This window comes from Sarcophilus harrisii, chromosome 2 (genome assembly GCF_902635505.1).
Source record: "Sarcophilus harrisii chromosome 2, mSarHar1.11, whole genome shotgun sequence".
Taxonomy (NCBI): domain Eukaryota; kingdom Metazoa; phylum Chordata; class Mammalia; order Dasyuromorphia; family Dasyuridae; genus Sarcophilus; species Sarcophilus harrisii.
This window is the reverse complement of record NC_045427.1, coordinates 648,584,503-648,604,863: the sequence shown is the minus strand read 5'-3', so window position 1 is coordinate 648,604,863 and position 20,361 is coordinate 648,584,503. Positions and strand designations below refer to the sequence as shown.

General features: G+C 33.2%; 1 protein-coding gene across 2 annotated transcripts in view; it reads right to left on the bottom strand.

The window, feature by feature from the left end:
* Window positions 1-20,361, bottom strand: part of PCDH15 (protocadherin related 15) — a 2,067,151-nt gene that overhangs the window by 138,564 nt on the left and 1,908,226 nt on the right. The gene's annotated exons all lie outside the window — the stretch shown is intronic.

Genomic DNA, 20,361 nt, shown 5'->3' with positions numbered 1-20,361 from the left:
AGTAGAAATTTTATAATCTCTTCTGAGGGATTTTTCCTAATCATCTTCATGTTTCTTCACCTTTCTCAATCATTGATTTTTGCTCTTAACTGCAGAGGATGTTTGTTTACTACTTTGGTTGAATATAGACTCTTATTTATTCTTTAAAGCCAGCTGTGATGTTATATCTAATGATTTTCTCTTGTATAGAAATATTAGTTAATGATCTTTTTAAAAAAAAATCAATCCCTGATTTTCTGCCTGGGATGTCCCTCAAAATTATCTTCTTTTTTCATCTACTTTGACAAAACTGGATTTATTTTATTTTCCTTAAAATCTTGGCTGACTAAACTTTCAATCTCAGCCGTGGATGCTACCATCTTTCCAAAGATCCTGGTTCACAACCTTAACACCACACTATCTCTTTTTCTTTCTCTACTTCCCATACTCAGTTTGCAAATCTTTTATTTATCCTTTTCTTTTCCATCACTGAGGCTCTGCCTCATTTCAAACCCTATCTTCCCCCATCAGGACTATTGGAATAATCTCCTCCTGCTCTCTGCTTTTCTAATCTCTACTCTTTGATTTAAACAGTATGGCATTGGAGGTAATATGATAGATTCATTTGTAACCCTACACACTATTAACCATATGACCCTGGAAATTAGGCTAATAAGCATTTATTAAATGGTTAGTTATTAAATTTTATTAAATAAAATATAAATAAATTTTATGCCAGGTACTGTGGTGAGTGCTAGAATTACAAAGAATGATAAAAACAATCCAACTGCAAGGAACTTATTTTTTAATGGGATATACAAAATGCAAACAACTATTTAGTGCAAAAAAAAAAGTGTATATAAAATCAACAGCAAAGAATTCCAGAGAAAAGCCACTAGCAGTGGCAGAGAAGAAGAAAGAACTGAGAAAAATTTACTGTAGAAAAGCTGTAATTTTATCTGGAACTTAAAGGAAACTAGAGACGTCAGGAAACAGAGATACAATGCAGATCATCCTAGTCAGTGAAAAGGCAGGGATCAGGGAGATGGAGTATTCTATGTGATACAGGATGAGATTGCATTTTTGGGCTATTCAGTATCACTGGAAGGAAGACTCAGATTAGTGAGATCACATATTTATAGGAACACGAGTGGGTAGTAATCAGACATGTATCAAGCACTTTCTCTTGGTGCTGTTGTTGAGTAATTTTAATCATTGCCAACTCTTTGTTGGGACCTCATTGGAGGTTTCATTGGTGAAGATATTGAAGTAATTTCCTTCTTCAGCTTATTTTACAGATGAGAAAACTGAGGCAAACATTCCATTTACCATCAGTATTAGAAATGTGCACACATTTATAATCAACACAAAATCTAATATATGTGAAAGGTGAACAGGTTTTGTGAGAGACCTCAGCAGATATCACATCCAAATGACAGCCCTGAGTGAAACAAGCCTGACAAATGTAGATCAACTTACTGAAATCAGAGGTGAATACATGTTTTTCTGGAGTGAATGGAAGTGCCATGGAGCTGGTATAACTTGTGCAATTAAAACTAATATATTCAACAAGCTTGTATGTCTAACAAATGATGGGTCATGACATTGCAATCACCACTTGCAAGAAAATGCTATGTCCCCATCATCAATATACACACTCCCACTATGATGAAACCTGATGAGGCCAAAGAAAAATTTGATGAAGACCTAAAAATTCTTATCCTCAATGTGCCAAAAGAAACCAAGCTTATAATTCTGGGTGACTTTAATGCTAGAATAAGCAGATAATCAGACATGGCAAAGAGTCCTTGGGAGGAATAGAGTTGGAAACAATAATGGCAATAGTCCTTTTCTATTAATGATGTCATTATCTTCTTATCACCAGCTCTGTCTGTCATTGACCTAAATGCAATAAAACTTTGTGAATGTACCCTTGAAGCAACCACTGTTATACAATGTCTACTGACTATATCATTGTAAGGAGAAGAGACAGATAGGATGTAAGAGTGAGGAAGGTAATATGTTGTGCAAAGAGCTGTACTAAACATACATTTATCTTCTCCAAATTAACTATCCATATTCAACAAAAGTGGAGGCGCAAAGGCAAAATGACTCCCAGAAGATTTACCAGAATATAGTGCTTCTCTAAGTAGGGAAAGTCCATTGCTAACTTGTTGAGCCAACACACAGTTGACAATATTGGAGGAGAAAAGTGGGTATATTTCAGAAATTTGCTGTATAGTACTGCAATTACTCATTCGGGTAAGAATATTTATATACATTAAGAGTGGTTTGACAAAAATGGTGGGAAAATTGAGATGTCAAATGAAATATGAGAACTCCACAGGATTTATCAGAAGAATAGTTCATCTATCTCTTGAAAAGTAGTATTTAACTCCACCAAAAGTAAAATACAAGCAAAGCTGAGAGAAATGCAGGATTCTTGGTTTAGTAAGATGGGTGAAATTAAGTTTTATGTCAAGAATAATAATCTATAGGGCTTTTAGGATGCCCTGAAGACTATTTTTGAGCCAGTGGTATATGGTGCATCTTAACTATTCAGTGCTGATGGTTTGATACTAATCAATAGTAAATGATAAAGATATTATCCCAGAGAAATGGGCAATATTTCTCCAGGTGGCATTTGAATGGGCATTTGTCAGTTTGACATCAGTTTCATGATGGCATGCTTGCCTGGGTTCTGGTAAATGGCTGATGCTCTCTGGCTTTTCCAGTCACCAATGGAGTGAGACAAGGCTGTGTGTTTGCTCCTTTGCTTTTAAGCATGATTTTTTTCAGCCTTGTTGTCAAATGCCTTCAATGAGGCTGAATCCGGCTTCAAAGCCTTCTACCATAGTAAGGGGGAAGACGACAAGCCAAGACTGAAGTGGAGGCAATGCTAGGGCACGATTTTTGTTACAGGTGATTATGCACTCAATGCAGCCTCCAAAGCTGAGATGCAACATATTTCAATTATTTGTTTCTTTTGCTAATTTTGGTCTAACAATGAACACCAAGAAAACACAAAAGCACCATCAGCCAGCACCACACCAAACACACATGGAACCATTGGTTACAGGATATAAAAAATATTGTGGATAAGTTCAAGTGCCTTGGCAGTATATTTCCAGAGATGTACACATATATTATGAGATTTCTGTATGCATTGCTAGATCTAGCTCAATGAGGCTCTGAAGAAAAGTGTGGAAGAGAAGAGGTATTAGACTGATTACCAAACTGAAGCTCAACAGAGCTGTTCTGCTGACCTCATTGTTGTATTCCTGTGAAATCTGGACAGTCTAGCAGGGCTTTGTCAGCTAACTGAATCACTTCCATTTGAATTATCTTGAGAAGAGTTTGAAGATCACTTGGCAGGATAAAGTACCAGACACTAAAGTCCTTTCTCTGACTAAACTCTGCTGAAGTAAGCACAGCTCTGATGAGTTGACCACAGGGTTTGAAAGTCAAACATCTGCTTACTTCAAATACTATTTTATGGAGAACTCACACAGCACAAGTGTCATAATTTGATTAGAAAAAGTGATACAAGAACACTTCAAGGTCTCTCTTAGAAACTTAGGAATTAATTGCATGACATGGGAGATGCTGAAACAGCATGACCCGGCATGATGTGCCCTCATCACAGAAGGTGGCGTGCTCTATAAGCAAAGCAGAAATGAATTAACTGAGAAGAAATGTGAGATGAGCAAAGTTAAAGAATCCATCCCAAATGTTCATATGGACTATTTTTGACTGACAAGTGGTAGAGTATTTGCAACATATTGGTCTAATCAGCAAAAATCAGACACATCCATAGCTTGATTCAAATTTAGCAATATCATTGAGTTTAAATGACTGGTTCAAAGTCACACAGCTTGTGTCAAGTGTCCGAGGCTGGATTTGAAATCAGGTCTTCCTGAGTCCATAGTTGGTTATTTATCCATTGCCCCCATCTAGCTGCCACATACCAATATAATTTTGGTCCACTTGGAGAATGAACAACAATAATCTAACTTAATTGTAAGAATTACATTAAACTAGAAATAAGGAAAATACACGATTACTTGACTCTTGTGCCTTCCAAAATTAATAATGGAACCAGATTGAATAATCTTAAAAATACTAAGACAACGAATGACAAGCACTGAAATATTCTCTAATTAGATACTCTAAATAAATTATTATAAAAAAGTCTTCTAAAATATAAAAATGAGTTATGGTACATGAATATTTTCAACTTTCAAAAATGAATCTATATTAGTCAAACCAATCTGAAGAGCAGAGAGGGACAGGTATCAAAATATGGCAGCCAATGGGATTTGATGTTAAAGCTTCTTGTGGGGAAGGACAGAGTAGAGTCCATTGGTCCAGCTGGTGATTATGATAAAAAGTTTAACATTCTGGACTTTCTGTAATTAGCCTCTTCTTGAATCTACATACTATCTCTTCCTGAGAATGCACTAAAGAAAAATGATGTCTGCAATTAATGCACCATTAACTTTGGAAAATGACATCGTTTATTTCATATATTCAAATGAAAACACTGCAAAACTATTTGTGTTTCTGCTGCATCATCTTCCACATGAGGGTGGACATAATTAATACAAGAGCAAGAAAATGGCATAATCTAAGAAGCAATTTAAATCCTGGGCATGCCATTAAAAACATTTAGAATTCTATTTGTTACTGAATGCTTAAAACACATTTTCCGGCCAAAACACTTCCTTATTAACCTTTGTCATAATTGTTCTTGCTCATGTCTTATGACTGGAAATAAAACCTACCATAATAAAATGCAATTTTCTTCTGCCTAAAATCAAATGAAACTTGAAAATAATGAGCATCAGGTAAGAAAAAAGGCATTCCTTTTCTGTTCAGACAATTGAGGAAATATTTTATTCCCTCTTTATGTATCACAAAACATCAGTATCTAATTAATTCTCATTTTTCTTTCTTTCAATACCTTATTCTCAGCTAATATGGATTTTGTCAGATCTGAGTTCCATAGTCTACTGAAAAATGTCCCCAAACTATCGTTACCAGAAGGTTCTTTTCTTTTCTCACGTTTTTATTTCTTTCCCATTTTCCCACACCATTTTTCTGGTAGTTGTTTGCAAGTCCTTATTCATTTGGCTTTTAAAAAAATCAATGTATACAGTCTGCTATGTTCAAACTTTCAAAAAAAGGAAATATTCTAATGGGATTGATATATTTTAGAGCATTTTAGCATCATTTGAATGTGAAATATAGCAATATCTACTGTATGGCCTCTACTAAAAGACAGTTTATTGTCCAAAATGTTGCCTAGAGGTAGACATACACCCATAATCATCTTGATGTATACATCCTTAGTTATCATTATGTCAACATGTACATCAATATTCTCTAGGTAAAATAACTCCTTTCTAGCAATAGGCCCATCTTGAGTTCCATTACCATCTCTATTGAATTCTTATTTGTTTACGCTATTGTTAATACTAATGATCGAATCTTTTTCTATATCTTCATCTCTATCAAACAATGCAGCCTAAATGCTTTTGCATCATCCTATAGGAGGTGGTGTCATTAAATGTAGATAAATAAGTAAATTCATGAATTAAAAAACATTTGTTAAACATAGACATAATTCTGGTCTAGTAAGAAAACAGAGTATCTAGCATTTAGATTAAGATCAATCCCTTTCTCCAGGCAGAAATCAATCTCTTTCTTAGAGAAGAGGGGAGGGGGATAACATTCCTCCTTCTTGAGGGAATTTTGGATCTTTGTGAAATGTAAAATCATAGGACAATCCACTATCCTCCTTGCTTTTCCTTGGCCAGGAAAGTCTTTCTATCACACAAATCCTTTCCCCAGCAATCCCCCAAGCATGAAAAGTTCTCTCCCTTTATATCTGCCTTTTGGCTACTCTGACTTTTTTCAAATTCCTGTTGTCCTCTGTGTGTTTGTGTGTGTGTATGCTTGTATCCTGTATATATATATGTGTGTGTGTGTGTGTGTGTGTGTGTGTGTATAATAGATATACATCATACAGGTCCCATATGGTATCATATTTTAATATATAATATATATGGAGAAAAAGAAAAAAGATTCCCTAAATGAATTGATATATATATTAGAATATATGTATATATTCTCTGCATATATATATATATATACTTTATAAATGTGTATAGATATACATGCATTTGTATACATGCATATTTCATGTATTTGTATACATTTGCATGTGCACATGCATCTATAGAAACATGCATCTCATTCCTTTCTGTCTCCATAATACATATATATATATATATATATGTATATATATACACATACATATCACCATATACCTATACATCTCTGTAGCTATCTATGTATCTTGCTCTTACATAGTTGTTTGCATGGTGTCTCCCTCATTAGCTTGTGAGCTCCTTTGGAGTACAGCACCTTTTGCCTTTCTTTGCGTTCTGAACACTTGGTACTGTGTCGGGCACTAATATGCTCTGACAAATGCTTATTGACTTGATTTGATTCTTGATCATCTTATAGTAATTATTGGAGCTACTACTCTCTTCAAATTACTTTGAATTTTATTTATCTGTGCAAATGCTTTATCATCTGCTGGAATTTAGGCTCCTTGAGGGCAGAGACTTTTTGTTTACTTTTTTAACCCCAGTTCTTAGCTCCACGGCATTTCAATTTTATTCAAAAGTATTTAATAAGCACTTAACAAACAGGAAACTTGGTGATTTAGTAGGTGGATTACAGGGTCTAGAATCAAGAAGACCTGATTCTAGATCCAGCCTGAACTACTTACTAGTAGTATCATCCTAGCAAATCATTTGATTTGTTTACCTTGGTTTCCTTCTTTGTAAGATGGGAATAATAATAATAGTACCTGCCTTCCAGGGTTGTTTTCATGATCAAATAAAATAGTATGTGTCTAGCACATAGTAAGGGTTCTTTATATATTAGTATTATTCATTCTAGGCCCTATAAATATTATATATAATATATATATATATATATACAAACTTTTTTTTGATATATCAATGGCTCATTTTTATCCCATGGGTGGGTGGAAGAGTTAGTAGGGAGAGAAGAACAAGACAGTCAGAAACAGTCCAGAAATAATGAAAGTTTAATTTAACTTTTAGGTTGAAAAGGTAATGATGAGAATAAAATTAAAATCATGTATGCAGAAACTTTCAACTGCTGATTCTTTTGACTGCCAAGCATTTTAGCCTGCAATATGTTTATAAATGAATGCTATAAAAATTTCCCAGGAATTTAACTTAATACTGGAGTTATCTTTTCTCCTCCTAAGGGACCTGGCCATCGGATTGTAATATATCTGACTTCCAAGTATTTGCAAATTATTGCCAATTAAGATGCTTTCATGCCCAGTACAAGGAAATTAATGCAAATGTGATCAAGCACTGAACTACCTATTCTACCGTAACTGTTTAATAATTGGATTGTAATGATCTGTTTTTTAAAGAAATTTAACCAAAATATACCAGTTTGAAAAGAACATGAAAGTAGTTTAGTTCGCTAAAACTGTATGAGGGTTTTTTCACCTTTTGAATACAGATTATGATTATGATTTATTGTTTTAAGGAACTACCAATGAGGAAACCTTTACCAATTCTGATTAATGACTCTTTATTGCTAGATAAGTGATTTTTCAGTGTTCATGTAGCTAGTGTCTGTGTACCACGGACTACTCTGCTAGAGTGCAGGGCAAACTTTCTTATTTCTGTCAAGGGCAGGATTAGAATCTCAGTCTTTTTGATCCTTAAATATTCTCTTTTTCACTGCATAATAATCAAATTAATAATGGGCCAAAGGTATTGTGTATAGGTCACATTTGTTATTTTTTATTGTTTTCTGGAAGGTTTATTTTACTTTGTAAGAAATACATTTTTCAGTTGTTCAGATTATATTAGAAACATGAAAAAATAGAGGCAAGCAGTCATTTCCAAAGATCAGAGTATTTATTTAATATGATAACTATTTATATATGCATATATATGTATATATTTATATACACATATGCATATATATATTTACATGCACATATACATATATAAATTATGATGTGACAATATGGAGAGAAAGAAGTTAGCATGTGCCTCTGATTTAAGACCTTTTGGAATTCATTTTTTACTTTATTAAATTGCTCTTAGAATGAGGAATCATAAGATTAGACATCTCTTGTGCCAGTTAATTTAAATTAATAATTGGCATTTATATCACATATATAAATACATATGTTTATTAGATCTCTCTATCTATCTCTCTATCTATATTTCTATCTATCTGTATTGGATGAAAGCTAAACTCAGAGAAGAAGAAAAATATCTGAACTTTGAATCATAATATCTGAGTTTAAAACTCAGCACTTCTATTTAATGGCATGTTAAACTGTATTGAGAGACAAAGTCCAGAGGATGGTGATGGTTCAGTTATACATCTATCATGGTCAGAGGACATCTAGATTCTTATGCTCAAGTTTGCTCACCACTGTTTAGGAAATTTACCACTAACTTAACAAATATCCAGTGGGGGATGACTAGAATGTGCAAAGGCCTCACAATCATGGCACATGTGGGACTAAGGAGGACAATATGAAGATGACATGGGACCCATATTTGAACATTTGAATGATGATTGTAATATAGAAGGATTATTTGTTTTCCTCGATTCCAAAGATCAGGATTAGCAAGAGAGTTTATCAATTAATGATTAAAAACATGAATGATACCCAAGAACATAAATTCAGAGCTGGAGGTGTCCCTACAGGCAGTCTAACAACATTTTCATTCCACAGACAAAGAATCAGTGGCAGAAAAATAAAAGAATTGGTCATATATATGGAAATTTGTTGGGAGAAAAATAGCAATTCCCTGTATACATACATATATATATATATATATATATATATATATATATATGTGTGTGTGTGTGTATGTGTGTGTGTGCATGTGATATATGTGTATATGTAGATATATATGTATACACATATATATGTATATATGTGTGTATATATGTATATATGTATGTGTATGTATATATAAAATTCCTAAAAATAAGAGCTATCCAACTGGAGAATTAATTGACTCGTTCATGAGGTAATAGATTTTATCCAAACATTTTCAAACAATTATTTGCAGAGAAGGTTTTAACAAGGATTATTCCTTAAATAGGCATCTAATTTAAGAATTTTATGCTTTCATTTTTACTTTGGATTTTCATATTTCTCTGATTACTGACATTGGTCAATACACAATTGTTTTGATGCTGTCAGCAATAGTTTTTATTTGCATCTTCAGGCATTGTGCTAATTTCTTTCCAGGTATCATCTCATTTTATCTTAATCACAATTATGAGAGGGCAGTGCTGTTATTATCCTTTTTGTGCAGTTAAGGAAAATGAGACAGACAGATGTTAAGACCTGTCCAAAATCATAGAGTAAAAGTCAATAGCTGAATTTGAACTTAGTTCTAATTGACTCTTCTATCCACTCTAACACCTACCTACCCATGTCCTGGGAAACTCAAAATCCACCCATACTTTCATATCTTGTGTGACCCTTGTCCGTGTTATGTTAGTGGTTTTCTTCCAGGCCTTTGTGCATTATTTTTAAAGCTTTTAATTTTCAAAATATATGCATAGATATTTTTCAACATTCACCCTTGCAAAACCTTGTGTTCCAGGTTTCTCCCTTCCTTCCCTTTATCCCCTTCCCTAAATGGCAAGTAATCCAACATATGTTAACCATGTAGAATTTTTATATACATATTTCCCCAATTATTATGCTGCACAAGAAAAATCAGATGAAAAAGGAAAAAAATGGGAAAAAAAACAAAATTTCTACATTACTTTTAATCGACAATATAAGACTTGGATTTTCTTTTTATATGTCCTTTTTCCTGTGCAAGCACCCTACTTCCTGATTCTGATCACACTTTTTGGGTGTAAGCTGTTATTAAAAATATGCTTCATGAATTGAGAAATTGAAACTATAAAACAGGGAATTTGATGCTGTATTATATAGGATCAAGTAAAAAAAAAAAAAGAAAAGAAAAAAATAGATCCCAGAATTCAATTTTATTTAACATTATATTTTCAAAGCCCCAAAAGTATTTTCTTGGTAACATTTCCCTTCTTTTTAAAAAATCAACTTTATAGTAATGATGTATCTCATAAAAATACCCACTTAAACATGGCTTCAAGCATCTCTGATTTTAGCAGTGTTGGTAAACACTTCCCAGGTGCAGATCATGTCCCTCCAAGCCTTAGTAGATACTTGTCAAGAATTAATGAGGCTGAAAAAATCACTGCCTATTAGCCAGCCTTCCAGTGATGAGTCCCCACAATTAGCTCTTTGGGTCCTGGAGCAAAATAGTTATATCCCACTAATATCCCTATGTTTGACAATGATTCAATGCTCTAAAGCATGTTTGAATTTACAGCCAAAAGATATAGCCTATGAGAGATCATACCAATTTGCTATTGAGAATTTCCCTAGAATTTTAAGTTCAATGGTTTCTTCCAACTCTTTCTGAGTGGGAATTTCTTCTCCCAAATTCTTACCAAGTGATCAGTTGATCCTTCTATTTTGGTAAGCATGGCATTAAGATGTTTTTTTTCCTGGCATTCCCAGTTGGAAATTAGAATTCATCTTCCCATTTTAAAAACTGTATTTGTTAGATGGGGCCCAAAATGGAACTATTAGATCTAGGAATTAACTTTAGATCTGGGATGAGGAAGATCTGAATCCAAATACCTAGAAATTGTGTGTCATTGGGTAAAAAATCTTAAGCTTTGTCTACCTCACTTTCTTTATCTGGAAAATGGAGTCAATAACAGCATCCAATTCACTAGGTTTTGAGAAAGATAAAATAGAAAAATATATACTTTGTTTATCTCAAAGTGCTACATAACATATATTTTCTACATAACATATATATTTTCTTTTTTTAAAAAAAAGTATTAGTCATTCAACTAGGTATTGGAAATACAAAGATATTGATGAAAAACATATTTTCTTTAGAGAGCTTACATTTTGTAAATGAAATAGGTTCTTGTAGTTGGTGCTGAGCTGAACACACTCAGAGTAGCATTTCCATGGAATATTGCAAACCATAGACTATAAATAGAGGTCACATGATATTGTGAACAAGATGTCAATCCTAGACTTGGGAAAATCCAGTTTGAAATATAACTAAGAAGTTTTCTAGCTGTGTGATTCTGGGCAAGTCAAGTATCTTCTTTAAACCTTCATTTCATCATCTTTAAAGTGAGGTGACTAAAATTGATGACCTCCAAAATCTTTTTTCAAGTCTAAATACATGATCAGATTGACTTTTGGGACATGGTGCAATTGTGAATTCAAGATGCCTCCAATTTATTTTCTTTTTATAGTACTTATACTTTAGATAGAATTATAGCTAACCTTAAAAGAAGAGAAACTAAATATAATGGAAACAAATAGGAATTTCAGGAAAAGTTTAAAGGAAAGATAGCAAATAGATGAGGGGAAGGTTTTTTCACATGAAAATACATCTTTTTATGATTAATAATATCATAAACTGGGAAAGTGAGAAACAGGTGGTTAATCCTTTTGTGAACAAAGTTCTTTTTACAGAGCTACAATTCTTTTTAAAAAATCAGAAAATAAATTTAGCAAATAGATGAAGTCATTTTCTCTGTATGTCGACACAATTTGAATTGCATGCCTCTTTCTCAGAGAGATTTTGTATTTTTTTATTCACATTTTGAAATATTTCCTAAAGCCATTTGACTTAACTGCTTCAAATTCTTTCTTTAACATGTGGTGCCCTTGTAAGAATGATGGTAGGTTTCCTTCAGTTTGAAAAGTAATTTTATTTACTTATTTTTCTCTAATGAAATGTTAACGTCAGCTGTTTGCTTCCCCATGGCTTCTACCATTGTGATATCTTCTCGTTCTTCTCTTTCTGCACTCCACACATGATTTTTTTGCATTTCTAAAGCTTTTAAATGAGCTTTCCCCACCATTGTACACCAGGTGACATGCTTTTTATAAAACTCATTCATCACAGAATGGACTCTATTCAATTGCTCCATGAAAAACACTGAGGAATCTGATTTATGCAAAAATGTATTAAGTTTATTGAATTATCATCTATGGAAGATTTCTCTCCATGAATCAGTAGAGTGCCTCTTCCTTCTAAATTGAAGACTTGCATATAATGTTCTTTTCGATTAGAGTCTATAGATGTACTTCAAGATTTCAATGAATCCATGTTTTTCCTTACATGAGCACTTGAATCTTGAATGTAGATCTTATAACTTTTATAACTTGGTGAATTATTTTCATGACTTTTTGTGATAAAGAAAATGTATCATCCTGGCAAGAAGATTCTGAACTTAGTTTGCCTCATCCTGAAATAACCAAGAATCTCATTTTAGGTCAGATTTGATTTAAGTTGACTTATTGCTTCATGTTCAGAAAGGAACCAAATAAGATAACCTTAGTCCACATAAGTCTTTCCAGTTGGCAGAATTGGTTGGCCTGACCTTTAGAAAGATCTGTGGTCTTTCATACACAGTTGAAACTGAGTTTCTGGGTTTCAGCAATACAGAAATAGAGAAGTGAACAGGTTATTGGGGTATACTAACTATAGGAGAAAGAGTCCATATTGAGTAGCAAGGGAAGGGAGACACACCAATGTTGGTTAATCTCTTTTTGATTTCTGGTTTCTTTAGTAGGCTGGTGGTGGTGGTGGAGTGTGTGTGTGTGAGAGAGAGAGAGACAGAGAGAGAGACAGAGAGAGAGACAGAGACAGAGAGAGAGAGAGAGAGAGAGAGAGAGAGAGAGAGAGAGAGAGAGAGAGAGAAAGAGAAAGTACCCTCAGAGCAACTGAGACAGGTAGAAGGTAGAATCAGTGGTATGGATTCCAATAGGGATGCCTAAATATTTTGGCAAGAGCAGCTTCAGTCATTATTATGCTTACAGTCTCCCTAATCTTTATCTTTTTATTTAAATGAAGTTTCTTTACTTGTTCAGTATAAACTGTGACAAATCTTTCCAAATTAAATATTAAAGTTATACTGATCCCTAACAGATGACAGTAAAGGCTGAAGTGACTCAAGGTCTTAATGCTAACAGAATTTCCATTCAAGTATCTCTTAGCTGAATGAAATTAATTTGCATTAGTAATATTTTGAAGATATGTGTACAGGATAGTGCCCTTCTTGCTGGAAACAAACACCTAATCCTATTCACAAATTTGGTGTTCTTTGATCTATTCAAGAAGATTTGATCTTTCCATGATATTTACCTCTATGACTGATGACAAGTGAATTCTGGTTTTTTAAGTGTCTCAGCCCATCATTCTCAGGTAAATGTCAAACATACTTCTTCGAAACTCTACCTCACTGGATATGATGAACTCAACTTAGTCTTAAACATCATTCACTGTTTAGATTTCCATTTAAAATCTTGATATTTTGGTCATGGTTCATTCATAAAAATCTCTTTTTCACTTTGGATATGGAATTTCAATGATTTTCCAAAGAAATTCACAGAAATTGATGAAAATCTCTGTTATATTTCTAGCTGACACCACATTATTTCAGGCTATTAATTCTATGGAAAGAAAAATGTCTTTAAAACTAAAATAAATTGACCTTTCAAATGGACCAATGCACTACAGAGAAATACACAGTGGATATACTTAGGCTAGAATGTATTACTAAGGAAACCTTGTATGCAATAACTAACTGAAACACCATTTTAATCAATTAATTAATCAGCATTAAAAAAAAAAAACATGGTGTGTTAAACTCTTTATACACAAAGAAAACAAAGATGTCCTTATATTCAGGAAGCTGACATATGATTGGAGGAGGGAGTATATAACACATAAGGCAGAGTCATATAACATAGTCATAAGAGAGCTGACCTCAACATGAGGAAGATCTTAGTTCAAGTAACACCGTTGACAAATACTGGTTCTGTGATCCCATTCATAACTTCTCAGCAACCTAAGTTGCTGAGAAGATGCCAGCTATATTGGTGTAGCTCTCAGGGAGCAGCCTGTGTTAGTGAAATAATACATTGACCTACAACAAAATCCAATACAAATAGCTTAAGAGGAAGTGTCATCCAAGTGGAATGTCCAAATAACATCTGAAACACACAGAAAGTAATATTTGGGCTGATTCTTGCAAGATAGAAAAGATTTCAAGAGTCAAAGTTGGGGGATAACCAATGAAAAATAATGACAATAGAAATGGAGTACTTGTGAGTTGGGCAGAAAATGTAACATGGATACATACTCTGAGGTTTTGTTATTTTTTTCCCTCAGGACATACATACAAGAATCCAAGAAAGCCTTCCAAAGCCATAGAAAGAATTATGGAATTATGGAAGACAAAAAGGAAGAGAAATAAACAGAAATCATGATCTTGAATAGAAAGACTACAAGACAGTAAAAATCTTGAACTATAAAATATATATGAAACAAACAGGAGAGGAATTGCCTAATGGGTAAGGGACATCAGAGTGGTAGCTCATTGAAAGCAGAATTATTGATATTATTATTTTTTATCTTCTTTGATAAATATAGTGCCTGGGGATTAATTAATATTTGTTGAACTGAACAGAATTATGATAAAGGGAAAGTTGGCAATTTAATCAAATCAAAATGTAACTTTTTTATTTTGAAATAACCCATAGCTAATGATTTATGAAAAGAATTATGTATGCATCTATTTTTTCAATTATTTTAATGATAAAAATAAAAAAAATATGGACTAGAAAGTATTGTGGTATGGGGAAAGAGAATCAGATTTGCTGTCAGAGAGGGAGGTCAAATTCTACCCATTCAACACTACCTACAGGTCTCTGCTAGATTATTTTTCTATAGTTACCCCTGATTTCCTCCTCTTTAAAGGAAAGGAATTGGATTGGGTACCTACTAAAGTACTTTCCAGTTCTAAATCTTGAATTGTGAGGAAATTTTCGACAGTGCCTAGATCTGATATTATTTTCCTTGCCTCTCATTTTATTGATAGTTTGATTTGCTTTGAGGATAAAAGTTAACCAATAATAAGATTGCTTCTGACTGGTTTTCTGGTCTCATTGACAAAACTGCATCAGTTGAGCATTTATATATATATACAACTGCTGTGTTTAAAAATGGATTTTATTAAAGTACATTTAACTTCCCATTGAACAGGGTCATCAGCCTTGAGACTTCAAGGAAAATCTGTCATAAGTGAACTATAGACTTTCAGTTTCAGTTTAATGATTCAGCAGCATGCCACAAGGATAATCAGGAGTAATAAGCTAGTTTCCATCAAATTTCTAAGAGATAGTGAGGTATAGCAGACAGTATTCTGGTCTTAAAGTAAGGAATATTTGAGTTTAAATTCCACTTCAGTCCTATACTACTTGTATAAACCTGGACATTTAATTTCTCTTGGCTTCAGTTTTCCCTCCTTTTTTTTAAGTAAATGATTGAGTTTGTTAAGCTTTAAATTTCCTTCCTGTTATGATTCTTACAAGGTACTAAGACAGTGGAATTGATAGAGAAAATAATTATCTAATTTAGCTTGTTCAATATGATTGATCTGATACTACAAGGAGATGTTATGGGTCAGAACCTGAAATAAGGTACTAAGTGGAATTGAGGAGACAATGGTTAAATCTAATTTAGCATTGATTTAATCCTACAACAAATAATGGTTTTCTAGTAATGTAATGATTGGGGTATACTCAGTGCATAGCATATAAGCAAGAAGCTCTTAGAGCCAGCCCACTCTTAGCGGTGGAGTCAAATTCATTCCAACTTCCACCTTTGTGCTGGCTGGAGATTCAAAGGAAGAGAGGCTGAAGCTGGCAGAGACAAAGGACTAGCAGCAAGAGCTAGGCCTCTAAGAAAGCTAACCAGGGTATTTTGAAAGAGACAATAAAGGATCTGGACTTTAACTCATGGCTGCATTTGGGGTGATTACACTGAACTGAAAGGAAGGCTGCTCCCAGAAGCCCTCAAAGAAACCTGCTCCCAGAGAATATTATGCTTTAGAGAAGAATATTATACCTTCCAGCCATAGTTCTTTAATGTTCTTTAATGGTTCACCATTTTATTTTCATCATGCCATCATCATAGCATCATCATGACATCACCACCATAACTAACATTTGAATAACAAGTTAAAGTCTGTAAAAATGTTTTGCATATGCCTCCTTATTTGGACTTTCTAATGATTTTTTTGAGGGTGATGCTATTTTATGTAAGGGGAAACTAAGACTAAATTAGGTAAAGTGATTTTGTGAAAACTACTTCTAAAATGATATACTAGTTCAGAACATTTCTTGTTCACTCCAAAACAGTGGAAAGTCTTCAAATAAGGATAAATTCTAGGTGAACTATATTTTTCTTGTTGGAAGATAAGGCTAGATTATCTTCCAACAATGGATAATCTAGCCTTATCTTCCAACAACTCTTTGAGATCTTCCTCCTGACTCAGAGAGGGACTTGTCTTTCACAACGATAAAATCAAAGATCAGTCAATTTTGATGTAGTCTCATTGATAGTCTAGATGTCTAGATAATATAGTCTATAATGCTCCCTTTAAAATTATGAAATAAGTTTTCTGGGTCCTATGATACTCAATTAGATGGAAAATTGGACTTTTTCTAAATTCGTTATGGATTTTCAAAATTTCATCAAATAAAACTGGTATGGAAAAAAATAGTAATTGTAGCTGTTTTCATAGGATAAGGCTCTAGGACTTATATTGAAGTTAATAACCTGATGACTTAGTAGCAAAGTAAACCAATCCCTAACTTCTAAAATGCTTATTAAGAAATCTCTTCCCCATTATTCCCCACACTCTGAGGTGGGTATGTAGCTAGAACTATAGGCTTATAATCCAGGAGCCACTGAACAATTTTCTTGCTGCAGGTGTATTCCATACTACATGCTTCCCATTCCTGCCCTTACCCCATATTCTGTACCAAAAAAGTAAGAGAATGATACTCTGTACCTTTCCTCATCTGTTACAGGAAAGTAAAAATCTGCTCTTCTCAGGGTGTTGCAGTAGTGTTTAGCTTAAGAGAGAGAGAGAGAGAGAGAGAGAGAGAGAGAGAGAGAGAGAGAGAGAGAGAGAGAGAAAGAAAGAAACTGGGGCAGTGCATCAGGCCATATGTAGCTCTATATTAGGCCTGGAAGAAAAAGTTCTGGTAACAGTCTAGGCAAAGTATAGACAACTCAGAAGTTGGGCAGGTTAGAGAAAGAATTGAAAAGTGAATTTTCCATCATGGAAGGAGGCTGAGTCAACTCTGAGGTCTAGATCTTGGGGGAAATCAATCATTGAAGAGAAAGTAATCAAAAAGTGAAAGCCAAAAGAATATAAAGGGTGAAGATAGCCTGAATTACAAAAAATCATAGAAAAAATAATTAGTTAAAAACCTTGAACATAAGCAGACACATAAACAAGAAAGATATTAATAACAAACAAATGTGTTTCAAACAATCTAAATATGTCCAAAAATCTCTCCATAAATTTTGCAAATAAATGAAAAATGAATCAATACCTGATGAGGCAAAGTGCCTACTCAGTTTCTGATGATCCACAGGAGAAAAGGAGGGAAGGAGGGAAGGAGGGAAGGAGGGAAGGAGGGAAGGAGGAAGGAGAGAAGGAGGAAGAAGGGAAGAAGGAAAGAGGGAAGGAGGAAGGAGGAAGGGCCATCTGCACCTAGAGGGAGAAGTGTGGATCACAACTTATACTGGATCACTTGAAATCTAGGGGAAGGAGTTGGGGTGTGTGTGGAGGAATTGGAACACAAGATTTTGCAAAGGTGAATGTTGAAAACTATCTATGAATATGTTTTAAAAACAAAAACCTTTAATAAAAAAATAAAAATAAATACTTACTATCTTTGTGACCCTTAGCAAGTTACGTAACCCTATTTATCTTGCAAAACAAAGCAAAAAGAAAAAAAATTGGAATCGATAGAAAGGAAAGACAAATTAATTTTTATTACAAATTAAATTTAATTGGGATTTTACAAAACTTCTATCAGAGAAAAAGATGAACGGGGTAGGGGGGGTAAGGATTAATAAGTAAAACTGAGGGAAAAAACTCTAGGGAAGACAGAGGATAACTTGAGAATGATAGGAAGGGAGCTTGCAGAGCTATGAGTATTTTAGATTAAGTAGAAATAATAAGAGACAACCTGCTACCTCAAAGGAAGAATAGCAAAATATTTTTACTCAGAAAAAATAGTATTAACACAAATAGAAAAAAAAACACAAACAGAATTCTTAAAACTTTAAGAGTGGTTATTCAATAATATATCATTCAATGAAATGAAAGAGAATGAGAAAACAAAACCCCATGATCTGTTGCTTATGAGATATACATCTAAGAATCAAAGTCATAGATAGGATAAAAATGGAACTTGAGAGCAAAATTTACTATATATAAAGAGAATCCAAACAAGGAGTTACAATGATTTGATCAAATCAAATCACATCAAATGTATAATATAATTAGAGATAAACAATTAAACAACACTATGTTGAAGAGAATCACAGTCAACAAACTAACATCATTATTAAATACATATGCTTCCAATTATTTAAATCTAAATTAATTTACTATAATTCAAGGGGATATAAATTAATATAATAAGAGAAGAGGATTTTACTTTCTTTAAGCTTTAGTTTGCATAAAGGAAAAAAGATAGAATAAAAAGGGAAACTAAAAAATAAAAAAAAAAATTGCTGGAAAAACTAAAGTTAAAAGGACATAATATTTGTTAAGTCAGATTACTGAAGAATATTCATATTGTTCAGTACTATGTGGAGCTATACAACAATGGCCAAGGTTTTAGAGAAAAGGGGATTGAAAATAAAAATTCAAAGACTGGAATAATAAACTCATCATTTTCAGATGATAACACAATAAAAATAGCAAATAAATAAGCTCCAAATTAGAGCAAAAGAGATGACTCTGGAAATTATAGGAAAAAATAAATTGAAAAAAAAACTACAAAAAAGATAAGAAAAACTCAATATGGTTTTTGAAAAGATTAGCAGAAATAACATACCTTTATACAATCTGTTTATAAGGAAAAGCACAGAAAATCATATCAAGAAAAGAGTAAATGAACAAGATGAAATTAAAAAAAACAATAGAAGGAAATAATGAAAAATTGTCAGTTTCCTCTGCACAGTTACATGCTAACAAACATGAGAATGGGAAAGAAATAGAACAATATTTTCAAAAATGTAAAATACCTTAAATATCAGAAGACCAAATGAATATTTTTAACAACTCAATCTCAAAAGAGAAAACATATGAAATTGTTGATGAATTACTGGGTATGTGAATTGGAGTGATCAAGGAAGTACTCTTGGTCCTGTATATTTTTATAGAAGATTTATATAAAACATTTATGGAATAAAAGAAATACTATAAAAATTCATTTCAAAGTTGAGAAAATAAGCATTCTACTAGACTACTTTTGGGAATACCATATATTTCTAATACCTAATCCAGAAAAAAGGCAAAGAAAAAAGGTTGAATCATAGATAAAATTATTAAATTTTGATTACAATTTTTAAAATGACAGTCTTTTAGATGTGGAGTCTTGAAGGCAGAAAGAAGCTGCTTAAGCTCTCTCAGTTTCCCTCAAAAATCACATGAAACAAGGCGTCTGAACACTTTGATGAAATAAAACTATTCTCCAGCTCAGGACAGAGTAGAAAACTTTAAGAAAAATCAGTTTCTATGGGAAATGATGAGCAGGATGTTTTCAGGAAGAAAGAAAAATCTGGAAAGTCTTCATGAATTCAAAGTGAAATGTATTTTACACAAAGTAATACTAATGTTCAAAAATGACCAGCTGTGAATGTCTTTGCTATTCTCAGTGGTATAATCAGATATGGCTACTTTGAAGGACTTATGATAAAAAAAAATTCTCTTTGTACCTAGAGAAGGAACTGATTGTGTCTGAATATAGACTGAAGTATTCTCTCTCTCTCTCTCTCTCTCTCTCTCTCTCTCTCTCTCTCTCTCTTAAAGCTTTTTTTTTAATTTTCAAAAGATATGCATAGTTTTCAACACCCTTGCAACACTTCTTCTATACTTATTTCCACAATTATTGTGCTACACAAGAAAAATAAGATCAAAAAGGGAAAAAATGAGAAAGAAAATGAAATGCATGCAAACAACAAAAAAAGTGAAAATACTATGTTGTGATGAACACTCAGTCCCCACAGTCCTCTCTCTGGGTACAGATGACTCTCTCCATCACAGGACCATTAGAATTGGCCTAAATCATCTCATTGTTTAAAAAAAAAACATGTCCATCAAAATTGGTCATTATATAAA